The sequence below is a fragment of the Bos grunniens genome, chromosome 15 (genome assembly GCF_055505025.1).
Source record: "Bos grunniens cultivar Pamir isolate PY7600 chromosome 15, Bosgru_T2T1.0, whole genome shotgun sequence".
In the NCBI taxonomy this organism is placed as follows: domain Eukaryota; kingdom Metazoa; phylum Chordata; class Mammalia; order Artiodactyla; family Bovidae; genus Bos; species Bos grunniens.
In genome coordinates, this window is record NC_141179.1 from 12,912,307 (window position 1) to 12,926,102 (window position 13,796).

Consider the following 13,796-nt stretch of genomic DNA (forward strand, 5'->3'; position numbering starts at 1 on the left):
TTAGAGAAATGCAATTCAAAACCACAATGAGATATCACTTCACACTGGTCATAATGGCCCTCATCAAAAAGTCTACAAACAAGAAATACTGGAAAGGGTGTGGAGAAAAGGGGACACTCTTGCACTGTTGGTGGAAATGTAAATTGATACAGCCACTATGGAAGATGGTATGGAGATTCCTTAAAAGCTAGAAATAAAACCACCATGTGACACAGCAATCCCACCCCTAGGCATATACCCTGAGGAAACCCAAAATTAAGAGACACATTTATCCCATTGTTCACTGCAGAACTATTTACAATAGCTAGAACATGGAAGCAACCTAGATGTCCACTGACAGATGAATGGATAAAGAAGTTGTGGCCTATATACACAATGGAATATTACTCAGCCTTAAAAAAGTACACATTTGAGTCAGTTCTAATGAGGTGGATGAACCTAGAACCTATTATACAGAATGAAATTATTCAGAAAGAGAAAGATAAATATCATATTCCAATACATATATATGGAATCTAGAAAAATGGTACTGAAGACTTTATTTAGAGGGCAACAATGGGGAAAGAGACATAGAGAATAGACTTATGGACATGGGGAGAGGGGAGGATAGGATGAGATATATGGAAAGAGTAACATGGAAACTTACATTACCATATGTAAAATAGATAGAAAAAAATAAACATCAAGTAATGTCATTAGTAAAATAATAATAATAAAGCAAGAAGTATGTGCTAAAATGGTATATAACATAATCACATTTATTTAAGAATGTGTTCTAATATTAAATGGCAAAGTCCAACACTGAATAATAAGATTATTTTTCCATCAACTTAATATGAGTTATATAATGTTCTAGGTAATTTAAATGCATTAACTTAACCAACCCACGTGAAAGAAAGGGGTAAAGTTACTATCTCCACTTACAGATGAGGAAACATACAGAATAAAATTAAATGGCAAGTCCTATATCACTTTGGTAATAAATATCTGGGTTAAAATATGATAGACTGGTTTTTCTCAAGAAATTAATGAAGACATAGCTATACATTAATATTAATTAACAATATGAATGTAATAGCAAAACACGTGAGAGTGCTTTCCTAGTATGGTAGTGATGAGAGTAGAGTTTATAAAATGTTTGGAGATAAGGGATTGCTTCTTTCTGTTTTTAACCTTATCACAGTTTGATTTTTCTTTAATTCCATGAAATACTTTGACAAAATTTGATTTGTTAAGATTTTGTGAAACCATTAGCCATTCTAACCATTCTGCAAAGCAAATTAGGTCTCAACACATGAAACTGAGGAACATAATAAAATAAAAAGAAACTGAACTACACACTTACATAGAATTAAAGTCAGAGTGATAAGGGAAACAATAAGTTACTTTATTTCAGAAAGGCACGACTTGTACTCAGATAGCATTGAGTTCATTTATACCTCTAAAACAGTCTTTCTGTATACTAGCTTAGTTGTTTTTTCTCATGGATTTCCTATCTATACCTTAAGCACTAAATTTACAGTTGAGCATCCTGAAGTGAGTAAAGGAAATGTTCATTAGTTGCCTTCCCAGATTTGCCAGTTAGACCAATACCAAGGTTAGTAACTAAGAATCTTGACTCCAATTGTAGTGTATTTACTCCTAAAGTACAATGCTGATATCAGCTTTTAGAGATAAAAGAATGTAGGAAGTACTTAGGAAAGATGATAATTCTTATAAAATTCAAGTAATCTAAAAAGGAAGTATTCACACACTTCCTTCACAGGCCTACTTTTTGGAAGTGTTTAAGTCTTCACTATGGCAGTGTGAACTCTTTATGGAGAGCTGGGGCACTCATTTCAATAGAAATATGGATTTCTCCATGTATTTTCAGTGAAACCTTTATGATATGTAATACTTATTATTCAGTTGCTAAGTCGTATCTGACTCTTTGCAACCCCATGGACTGCAGCAGACCAGGTTTCCCTGTCCTCCACTATGTTCTGTTTCAGTTCAGTTCAGTCACTTAGTCGTGTCCAATTCTTTGCGACCCCATGAACCACAGCATGCCAGGCCTGCCTGTGTATCACCAACTCCCAGAGATTACCCAAACCCATGTAATGTTGAGCTTTAATTGTTCTGGAGTTTGCACAAATTCACTTTGGTTGAGTCTGTTGCTAGGTAACCATATCATCCTCTCAGCCCTTTTCTCCTTTTGCCTTCAATCTTTCCCAATTTCAGGGTTTTTTCCAACAAGTCAGCTCTTCACATCAGGTGGCAAAAGCATTGGAGCTTCAACAACAGTCCTTCAATGAATATTCAGGTTTGATCTCTATGCAGTCCAAGATACTCTCAAGATCTTAGTGAGCTCAGTTCAGTCCCTCAGTCATGTCCGACTCTTTGTGACCCCATGGACTGTAGCTCACCAGGTTTCCCATCCAACCATCTCATCCTCTGCCGAAAACTTCTCCCCCTGCCTTCAATCTTTCCCAGCATCAGGGTCTTTTCCAGTGAGTCAGTTCTTATACTCAGGTGGCCAAAGTATTGGAGTTTCAGCATCAGTCCTTCCAATGAATATTCAGGACTGATTTCCTTTAGGATTGATTGGGTTGCTCTCCTGGCAGTCCGAAGGACTCTCAGGAGTCTTCTTAAACCACAGTACAAAAACATCAATTCTTCAGCACTCAGCTTTATTTATGGTCCAACTCTCACATTCATACATGACTACTGGAAAAACCATAGCTTTGATGAGACAGAACATTGTCAGCAAATGTCAGCAAAGTAATGTCTCTGCTTTTTAATATGCTATCTAAGTTGGTCATAACTTTTCATCTAAGGATCAAGTGTCCTTTAATTTCATGTTGGCAGTCACCATCTGCAATGATTTTGGAGAACAAGAAAATAGTCTGTCACTGTTTCTATTGTTTCTCCATCTATTTGCCATGGAGTGATGGGACTGGATGCCATGATCTTCGCTTTTTGAATACTGAGTTTTAAGCCAACTTTTTCCCTCTCCTCCTTCACTTTCATCAAGAGACTCTTTAGTTCTTCTTTGCATTCTGCCATTATGGTGGTGTCATCTGTGTATTTGAGGTTATTGATATTTCTCCTGGCAATCTTGATTCTAGCTTATGCTTCATCCAGCCCTGCATTTCATATGATATACTCTGCAAATAAGTTAAATAATTAGGGTGACAATATACAGCCTTGATGTATTCCTTTCCCAATTTTGAAACAGTTCCATTGTTCCATGACCAGTTATAACTGTTGCTTCTTCACCAGCATACAGATTTCTCAGGTGGCAGGTAAGGTGATCTGGCATTCCCATCTCTTTAAGAATTTTCCAGTTTGTTGTCATTCACACAGTCAAAGGCTTTAGTGTAGCCAATGAAGAAAATAAAGATGTTTTTTCTGGAATTCTCTTGCTTTTTTAGTGATCAAATGGATGTTGTCAATTTGATTTCTGATTCCTCTGCCTTTTCTAGATCCATGTCAAACATTTGGAAGTTCTAGGTTCACACACTGTTGAAGCCTAGCTTGGAGAATTTTGAGCATTACTTTGCTAGCATATAGCACCGCAATTTGAAAGCAACAATTCTTTGACACTTAGCCTTCTTTATGGTCCAACTAACACATCCATACATGACCACTGGAAAAACCATTGCTTTGACTATATGGAACTTTGTGGACAAAGTGATATCTTTGCTTTTTGGTGCACTGTCTTGATTTGTCATTGTTTTCTTTCCAAAGAGCAAGCATCTTTTAATATCATGGGTGAAGTCATTGTCCACAGTATTTATGGAGACCAAGAAAATAAAATCTGTCACTGTTTCCACTTCTTTCCCTTATATTTGTAATGAAGTAAAGGGATTGGATGCCATGATCATAAGTTTTTGAATATTGTCTTCTAAACCAGTTTTTTTTTTTTTTCACTGTCCTCTTTCACTCTCCTCAAGAGGATCTTAAGTTCCTCTCTACTTTCTGCCGTTAGAGTGGTATCATCCACAAATCTGAGGTTATTGATGTTTCTCCTGTAGTCTTGATTCCAGCTTGTGCTTCATCCAGCCTGACATTTTGCATAATGTACTCTGCACAGGGTGCAGAGTAGTTAAATAAACAGGGTGTCAATATATAGCCTTCTTATACATCTTTCTTATTTTGAGCCAATCAGCTGTTCTTTGTAAGGTTCTAAGTCTTCCTTCTTGACCCAAATACAGATTTCTCAGGAGACAGGTAATGTAGTCTGGTATTCCTTCTTCTTTAAGAAGTTTCCACATTTTGTTGTGATCCACACAGTCAAAAACTTCAGCATAATCAATGAAAGAGAAGCAGAGGTTTTTCTGGAATTCCCTTTCTTTCTCTGTGATCCAACAAATGTTGGCAATTTGATATCTGGTTCCTCTGCTTTTTCTAAACCCAGCATGCTCATCTGGAAATTCTTGGTTCATGTACTGCTGAAGTCTAGCTTGAAGGATTTTGAACATAAACTTACTAACATGTGAAATGAGTATAAATGGATCATAGCTTGAACATTCCTTGGTATTGCCTTTCTTTGGGATTTGAATGAAAACTACCTTTTCCAGTCCTGTGGCCACTGCTGAGTTTTCCAAATTTGAGGCATATTGAGCACAGCACTTTAACACCATCATCCTTTTAGAATTTTTTTTCTTTTTTTTTTTTCTCTCAATTTTAATTTTATTTTTAAACTTTACAATATTGTATTTAAAATTATAAATTTATTTATTTTAATTGAAGGCTAATTACTGTATAATATTGTATTGGTTTTGCCATACATCAACATGAGTCTGCCATGGGTATAAAACATGTTCCCCATCCTGAATCCCTCTCCCTCCTCCCTCCCTGTACCATCCATCTGGGTCTATGTGAGACATCTTTTAGAATTTTAAATGGCTCAACTGGAATTCCATCACCTCCACTAACTTTGTTTTTATTAATGTTTCCTAAGCTCCATGTGTCTTCACACTCCAGGATGACTGGCTGTTACTGAGTGGCCACACCATTATGGTTATCTGAGACCTTTTTTTTGTGTAGTTTTTTCTGTACATTCCTGCCACCTCTTCTTATTCTCTTCCTCCTCTATTAGATCCTTACCATTTCTGTCTTTTATCATGCCTGTCCTTGCATGAAATATTCTCTTGATATCTCCAATTTTCTTGGAGAGATCTTCACTTTCCAATTCTATTACTTTCTTCTACTTCTTTGCTTCTGTCATTGAAGAAGACCTTATTATCTCTCCTTATATTCTCTGGAATTCTGCATTCAGTTGGGTATATTTTTGCCTTTTTCCCATGCCTTTCACTTCTCTTCTTTCCTTAGATCTTTGTAAAGCCTCCTCAGACAGCCACTTTGCCTTCTTGCATATTTTTTCCCCTTGGGATGGTTTTAGTCACTGCTTCCTGTACAATGCTAGGAACCTCTGTCTATAATTCTTCAGACACTCTCTTTACCAGATCTAATCCCTTGAGTCTTCAACACCTCCACTGTTTAATACCTGAATGGCCTAGTGATTTTATCTACTTTTTTAATTTAAGCCTGAATTTTGCAATAACATGCTGATGATCTGAGCCACAGTCAACTCCAATTCTTGTTTTTGATGATTGTATAGAGTTTTTCTATCTTTGGCTGCAAAAAATATAATAAATCTGATTTTGTTATTGTTTATTTAGTGATGTCCATGTGCAGAGTCATCTCTTGTGTCATTGGAAAAGGGTTTTGATATGCCCAGTGTACTTTCGTGACAAAATATGGCACAGTAAGTAATCCATCTCAGTACAGAGATATAATCATCAATTCCTGTTAGAGTTCAGTGAAAGATCAATGGTTATATACAGTAGTGTTCTGGCATTCTCTGGTGTAAAACAAAGTAGGAATTTCGGAAAGTCTAGAGTTTGTGAAGTATAGCCTCCAATGAATGTTTTTGTTACTGTTGTTCAGTTGTCAAGTCATGTCCAACTCTCTGTGACCCCATAGGCTGCAGCATGCCAGGCTTCCCTGTCCCTTACCATCTCCTGGAGTTTGCCCAAGTTCATGTCCATTGAATTGGTGATGCTATCCAACCATCTCATCTTCTATCTCATTCATAAACAATGAATGTTTATCCCTTCTTTATATAACAGAAAACATAGTAGGCAATGGGGCCATAGTATTGTACAAGACAAACTAGGCACTATCTTTCATCAGCTGACATTCTACATGAGAGAGAAAAGTAACAAATAAGGAAAACAAGATAAACCCAGGTAGCCTTAAACACTAGGAAGAAAATAAGGCAAAGCAAGGGATGTGATGAGTGAGTGAAGTTGCTCAGTCATGTCCAACTCTTTGCCACCCCATGGACTGTAGCCCACCAGGCTCCCCAATCCATGGGATTTTCCAGGCAAGAGTACTGGAGTGGGTTGCCATTTCCTTCTCCAGGGTATCTTCCTGACCCAGGGACTGAACCCAGGTCTCTCACATTGCAGGCTGACACTTTACTGTCTGGGCCAACAGGGAAGCTAGAAGGGATGTGATAGATGATGAATAAATTATTATTTTAGATTTGATTGTCAGACAAATCTCTCTCTCAAGCTGATATTTGACCTGATACTTGAATTGATAGAGAACTATGTAAGGTTCCAAAAAATAAGCATCCAAAGCAAACAGTAGATGCAAATACTTTAACCAGGAGAATAAGCTCAGTACATGAGGAATAGAAAGAAGGGCAGCTTCCCAAATGGACCAAGTCACAACAGCATGATGAAAACGTCTTAAAGATATATGGAGACATCAATACACTTGTTCCTCCAGACAGCTGGGCATGGTACCTGTGTCCTAAGCTCCTGGGCCCAAATTCACTGATCTTGAGCAGTGTCCACCTCAGTGTACCTTTTCTATGTGTGTCAAACTTGATGAAAAGTTGAAAAGCATAGAATTCATAAAAGAATGAACCTGGGATACAGGTGAGTGTGCAGAGTGGGCTGAGGTCAATTTATATAAAGTCTCCTAGTTCATGGGAAAGAGTTTAGAATTTGAGTGGGAAGGCATTTATAAGATTGACATAATTTAATTTGTGTTTTGATAAGATCCCTCCAGGTATTATATGGAGACTGTAGAAAGCAAGATATTAGTATCAGGAAATCTCTCATGTTCATCCTTAAAGTGACCTTGGGGTTGTCACTTGCTATCTCAGTACCTCTGCTTCTTTATCAAATCATCAAAGATAATAGCCTTTTTCCTTGGGTTTGCATCACAGTTGTCCTATAAAGGGAAGCTGGATGATGTCAGTGACTGCCCTGAGAAAGATAACATGTAAAAGGGAGATTGTTATTTGTGCTACTGACACCACACATTCCAACCTGACAACTATCTCTCACATATCAGTTTGTGAACAAGAGCAGATTAGTATATTAACTTCCCAGAAGGAGAGAGATAACAGGAGCAGTGAGTCACTGGGGATTGCTTTGACACTTATCAGTTCCCACTGGCCAAGCTACTCAGAATGAAGAAAAATGTATTCATCCTTGACCATTTTCTATCAATTAAGATTCCTGAATAAATGACAAGGACATCTTTTACCTCACTGCTCTGTTACTGTATGATAGTTAAGTACTTAAGGATAAGACATGACCTCTACCTATTCAGTTAACAGTCACACTTGTAGGTATTAAAGAGAACAAATATCACATATCTATCTTAAATGGCACATAGCAATCTGTAGACCTTATATAGATGAGGTTTTCAAGATATCTAAAGATAAAAAACCAAGAGCAAAAATTTCTGTTTTGTTTCACAGAGTCTAGCCTTTTCTTCTTGAATATATAAAATAAAATTCTTATTCCATTTCCTCAAACTCTAAAAATAAAAAAAGTATGACATCATAGTAATATCAAACTGAAAAGAGTTTATTTTATATTTATGTTTAATGTAGATACAAGCATGATTCTCTATTTCTTTCAAAATGCAAACTATTTTCAGTTGGTAGATAGCACTTGAAGGCAGTAAAGAAAGGGGTTTTAAAGTGACAAAAACCTAGAACAAAAGAATGCTGAGGAGGTGCAATGGAAGTTTTCAGGACAGAGAGAAATTAATGAGGGGTAAGATTATTCAATCTCTGGGATAATCCTGACTCAATGGATATGAGTTTGAGGAAGCTCTGGGAGATGGTGATGGACAGGGAAGGCTGGCATGCTTCAGCCCATGGGTTTCAAAGAGTCAGACAAGACTGAACAACTGAACAACAACAACAGAATAATCCATGAGATTCAAAGGAAATGAAAGGTTAATTTTAGGAATAATGTCCTTAAATAAGTGACTGAACACAATGAAATTTTTGCCTTTTGGTCATAGTAAGGATGCTTCATTATTATAGGAAGGAAGGCAAAAATCTAGTTATGCTTTCATCAAGTAGACATATGATTTAGAGAGATGTTGAGTTTCTATATCTGCCCACCTTCATTTTCTCTTCTGATTTTGAAGCAAGATTATTAGCTGTGAGTCCATTGAGAAGAGTGTCAGGGGAGATTTGGGGAGAAAAAGAGGCTGGAAATAAGTTCAAATTCAGGAACATAAGCAATCTCATTGAGTGCTGCAGTTTCAACTTTCCTAAACTCATTTCACTGGGCTATCACTGCTCACAGAACAGTGTTTTTAAATAAGAAACTTTCCAACATTAGGGGGAAGACCATTTGTTCTCATGCAGAGATTTCTCAGAAGAGTTCTGGTTATTCAAATGTGAGTAATAAAATAATGCAATGAAAATAAGTAATGAAATAATGAAAATAACACTCGTTTAAAAATCAGACTATAATTCAAACATTAATTCCACTATATGTAGGCAATGTTGATCTTTGCCAAGTTTCTTAATTTCTTTTAAGGGTAATTTGTAACTGAGCTATAATTCTGGAAAGCAGATATGCAGTTGGCCAGAGATAAGGGAAGGAGGCACTACAAAGTGCACAAGAAAACTTTTAGGGGTGATATATATTACATGTTCATTATTGGGATTGTGGTGTTGGTTCCTTGATACATACATAAGACAAAACTTATCAAATATAGACTTTAAAAGTGTGCAGTATACTGTATTCAACTACATATCAATAAAACTCAGGAAAGAAATAAAGTTAGCTTGTAGGATATGACCTGTTTAACTCATATAGAGTTTTAATAAATTCCAAATAATGGTGCATATACAAATAAGTTAAATTCTTTTTTATTTTGCATTGGAATACATTTGATTGACAATGCTATGTTAATTTTAGGTGTACAGAAAAGTGATTGACTTACACATGTATGTGTAGGTATTCTTTTTCAAATTCTTCTTCCATTTACATTACTGCAGAATATTAAAAATAACTCGAGTTCTTAAGTGCTCTAAAATGTAAATGCTTTTTTGAAAGTAGAGCTTTATAATATGAAAAGTTCCTCAACCTTAAAAACATAAATTCTTGTATCTGAGACTATACAGTTGAAGGAACATGAAGGAGGTTTCTTCTACTAGAACAAAGGAGTAGCTAAAGTGGTCTAGAAGTTCACTATCTTAGCCCAAGCTTTCAGTTAGTACAAGAAATATCCATGTATGAGGGTGCTACATAGACTGTTATTAGGGAAATTTCATGAGAGGATTTAACCGATAATTCAAATTTCAAGCTTAGTTTTACTTTCTGTGTGATTTTTTTTTTTCCTGCTCTCAACTTATTATGCATTTAAAATTGGGACCATATTTTCTGACATCTAATTACTGAAGTTCATTTTACACAAGTAAAAGATATGTCATGGTAGAACCTCTCTTTAGTTAGTATATAAAATATCTAATGCACATTACCAAACAATAAAAATATTTTCTTGAAATTAAAATTGTAATATTTATCATGCATAAAATATTATACATAATATTTCACAAAGGAAATTATGCAAGTTCTCCTGAGTCAGCTCCTTCATGTTTCAAATGTAATATTCCTCCACACTATACATTTATAATTTTTTATTGTCTTTTATATTCCCAATGAAATCAGTACATATATGTGCAGTTCCTGGCACATATTATTACATTTATGTTTTTACATTTTTATATTATGCCCTTAATGCAGGATGTATATTTTATTCATTTTTATATCCTCAGTACCAGGAACAGTTCCTAGTACTTAGTGATTTATAACTTGTAAAAACAAAATGGAGGAAGGGGAGGAGGAAGTAGAGGAAAGGTAAGAAAGAAAGGAAGGAAAAAAGGAAAGAAAGAAGGAAGGCACTATCCTATTGGTAAGATAGTTCCTTATCAACAGGTTATCAACAGAGTACATTAGGAAATAGAAATGATTAAAAAAAAAAAAAAAAAGTCCATGGAGTCACAAAGAGTCAGACATGAGTTAGCTGTTGAACAACAAAAACCTCACAGAATTTCAGAATTTACCTTCAAACTGGTCTGTTTTTGTGTGTGTGTGTATATATATATATATATATGTATATATATGTATATATGTGTGTATATATATGTATATATGTATCAGTTCAGTTCAGTTCAGTCGTGTCCAACTCCTTGAGATCCCATGGACTGCAGCCTACCAGGCCCCTCCATTCATGGGATTTTCCAGGCAAGAGTACTTGAGTGGGGTGCCATCGCCTTCTGCTTTAAACCTATTTTAATCTAAATGTATCTTTTATAGACATACAGTTGGATCTTGCTTTTTTATTCACTTTGAAACTATCTTTTCACTGAGACATATCTTTGATTCATAATTAGTGTAATCACTAATATTGTGGATTTTATCTGCCATTCAGCTAAATTATTTTAAGATATATTTATTCATTTCCATATCCCTTCTCCACTGTTTTCCTTTATTAAACAGAATTTATTTTTTGTATACCATTAAAGTTCATTTATTTATCTTTCTTATATACGTTACATTGATTTAGTAAGAAATCTCAGGATTGCTGTTAGTAATTCTTTCTTTTCAATGGCTGAGTAATGTTCCTTTGTATATATGTACTACGTTTCCTTTATTCACTCTATCAGTGAACATCTAAGTCATTTTCATGCCCTGGTTATTGTAAATAGTGCTGTATGTGCAATATTTCATGATCCTTTGCTGAAGAGAAATGAACAGGTGGTTCTTATAATTTACACAACTTACTGCTTATTGAAAGCATGAATAGGAAGATCCCCAAAGTGAGGATAGAATTCTTGTTTAGCTGATGAAAAATAGATTGGATTTCAGGGTAGATAAGGTAGCTATAAATTTCAGGATAGATTACTAGAGAGCAAGAGTTATGTAAGTGCACATACAAGCAAAGGAATTTAAAAACAATTCAATAAAGTGTTTCTCTTAAGCATTGGACTGTGAATGACTACACACTCATACAAGGAAAATATTCCAGGCTGGAGAAGAAACCATTGAAAAACAGTAGATCAAACAATTCTCAGAGCTCACACGGGGATAAGACCTTTTGGAATTTCTGTGCATGAAGATGGGGGTGCATGTGCCTTTTTGAATTAAGGCTTTCTCCTGGTATATGGTCAAGGGTGAGATTGCTCACCCTTGCTCACTCATAGTTATCAGTTATTAGTTATCAGTTCAGTTCAGTTCAGTCACTCAGTTGTGCCTGATTCTTTGCGACCCCATGAAATACAGGATGCCAGGCCTCCTTGTCCATCACCAACTCCCGGAGTCCATGCAAACCCTTGTCAATTGAGTCGGTGAAGCCATCCAACAATCTCATCCTCTGTCATCCCCTTCTCTTCCTGCCCTCAATATTTCCCAGCATCAGGGACTTTTCAAATAAGCCAGCTCTTTGCATCAGGGGGCCAAATTATTGGAGTTTCAGCTTCAAAATCAGTCCTTCCAATGAATACCCAAGACTGATCTACTTTAGGATGCACTGGTTGGATCTCCTTGCAGTCCAAGGGACTCTCAAGAGTCTTTTCCAACACCACAGTTCAAAAGCATCAATTCTTCGGTGCTCAGCTTTCTTCACAGTCCAACTCTCATATCCATACATGACAATGGAAAAATCATAGCCTTGACTAGACACCTTTTTTGACAAAGTAATGTTTCTGCTTTTTAATATGCTATCTAGGTTGGTGATAACTTTCCTTCAAAGGAGTCTTTTAATTTCATGGCTGCAATCACCATCTTCAGGGATTTTGGAGCACAGAAAAATAAAGTCAGCCACTCTTTCCACTGTTTCCCCATCTATTTGCCATGAAGTGACGGTACTGGATGCCTTGATCTTAGTTTTCTGAGTGTTGAGCTTTAAGCCAACTTTTTCACTCTCTTTCACTTTCATCAAGAGGCTCTTTAGTTCTTCTTCACTTTCTGCCATAAGGATGGTGTCATCTGCATATCTGAGGTTATTGATATTTCTCCCAGCAATCTTGATTCCAGCTTGTGCTTCTTCCAGCCCAACATTTCTCATGATGTACTCTGCGTATAAGTTAAATAAGCAGGGTGACAATATACAGCCTTGATGTACTCCTTTTCCTATTTGGAACCAGTCTGTTGTTCCATGTCCAGTTCTAACTGTTGCTTCCTGACCTGCATACAAGTTTCTCAAGAGGCAGGTTAGGTGATCAGGTATTCCCATTTCTTACAGAATTTTCCACAGTTTATTGTGATCCACACAGTCAAAGGCTTTGGCATCGTCAATAAAGCAGAAATAGATGTTTTTTTTTTTTTTTTCCTGGAACTCTCTTGCTTTTTCAATGATCCAGTGGATGCTGGCAATTTGATCTCTGGTTCCTCTGCCTTTCCTAAAATCAGCTGGAACATCTGGAAATTCACAGTTCACGTATTGCTGAAGCCTGGCTTGGAGAATTTTAAGCATCACTTTACTAGTGTGTGAGTTGAGTGCAACTGTGTGGTACTTTGAGCACTCTTTGGCATTGTCTTTCTTTGGGATTGGAATGAAAACGAACCTTTTCCAGCCCTGTGGCCACTGCTGAGTTTTCCAAATTTGCTGGCCTATTGATTGTGGCACTTTCACAGCATCAACTTCCAGGATTTGAAATAGCTCAACTGGAATTCTATCACCTCCACTAGCTGTCTTTGTAGTGATGCTTCCTAAGGCCCAATTGATTCCACATTCCAGGATGTTTGGCTTTAGGTGAGTGATCACACCATTGTGATAATCTGGGTAGTGAAGATCTTTTTGTGTAGTTGTTCTGTGTATTCTTGCCACCTCTTCTTAATATATTCTGCTTCTTTTAGATCCCTACCATTTTTGTCCTTTATTGAGCCAATCTTTGCATAAAATATTCCTTTGGTATCTCTAATTATCTTGACGAGATCTCTAGTCTTTCCCATTCTACTGTTTTCCTTAATTTCTTTGTGCTGATCACTGAGGAAAGCCTTCTTATCTCTGCTTAAGAGCATCAGATGGCAGACAGATGGGAACCACAGTCACAGACAACTAGCCAATCTGATCACGTGGACCACAGCCTTGTCTAACTCAATGAAACTAAGCCATGCTTTGTGCGGCCACCTAAGATGGACAGGTCATGGTGGAGAATTTTGACAGAATGTGGTCTACTGGAGAAGGGAATGGCAAACCACTTGAGTATTCTTGCCTTGGGAACCCCATGAACAGCATGAAAAGGCAAAAAGATAGGACACTTAAAGATGAACTCCCCAGATTGGTAGGTACCCAATATGCTACTGGAGATCAGTGGAGAAATAACTCCAGAAAGAATGAAGGGATGCAGCAAAGAAAAAACAACACCCAGCTGTGGATAGGACTGGTGATAGAAGCAAGTTTCAATGCTGTAAAAAGCAATATTGCATAGGATCCTAGAATTCTAGGTCCATGAATCAAGGCAAATTGGAAGTGGT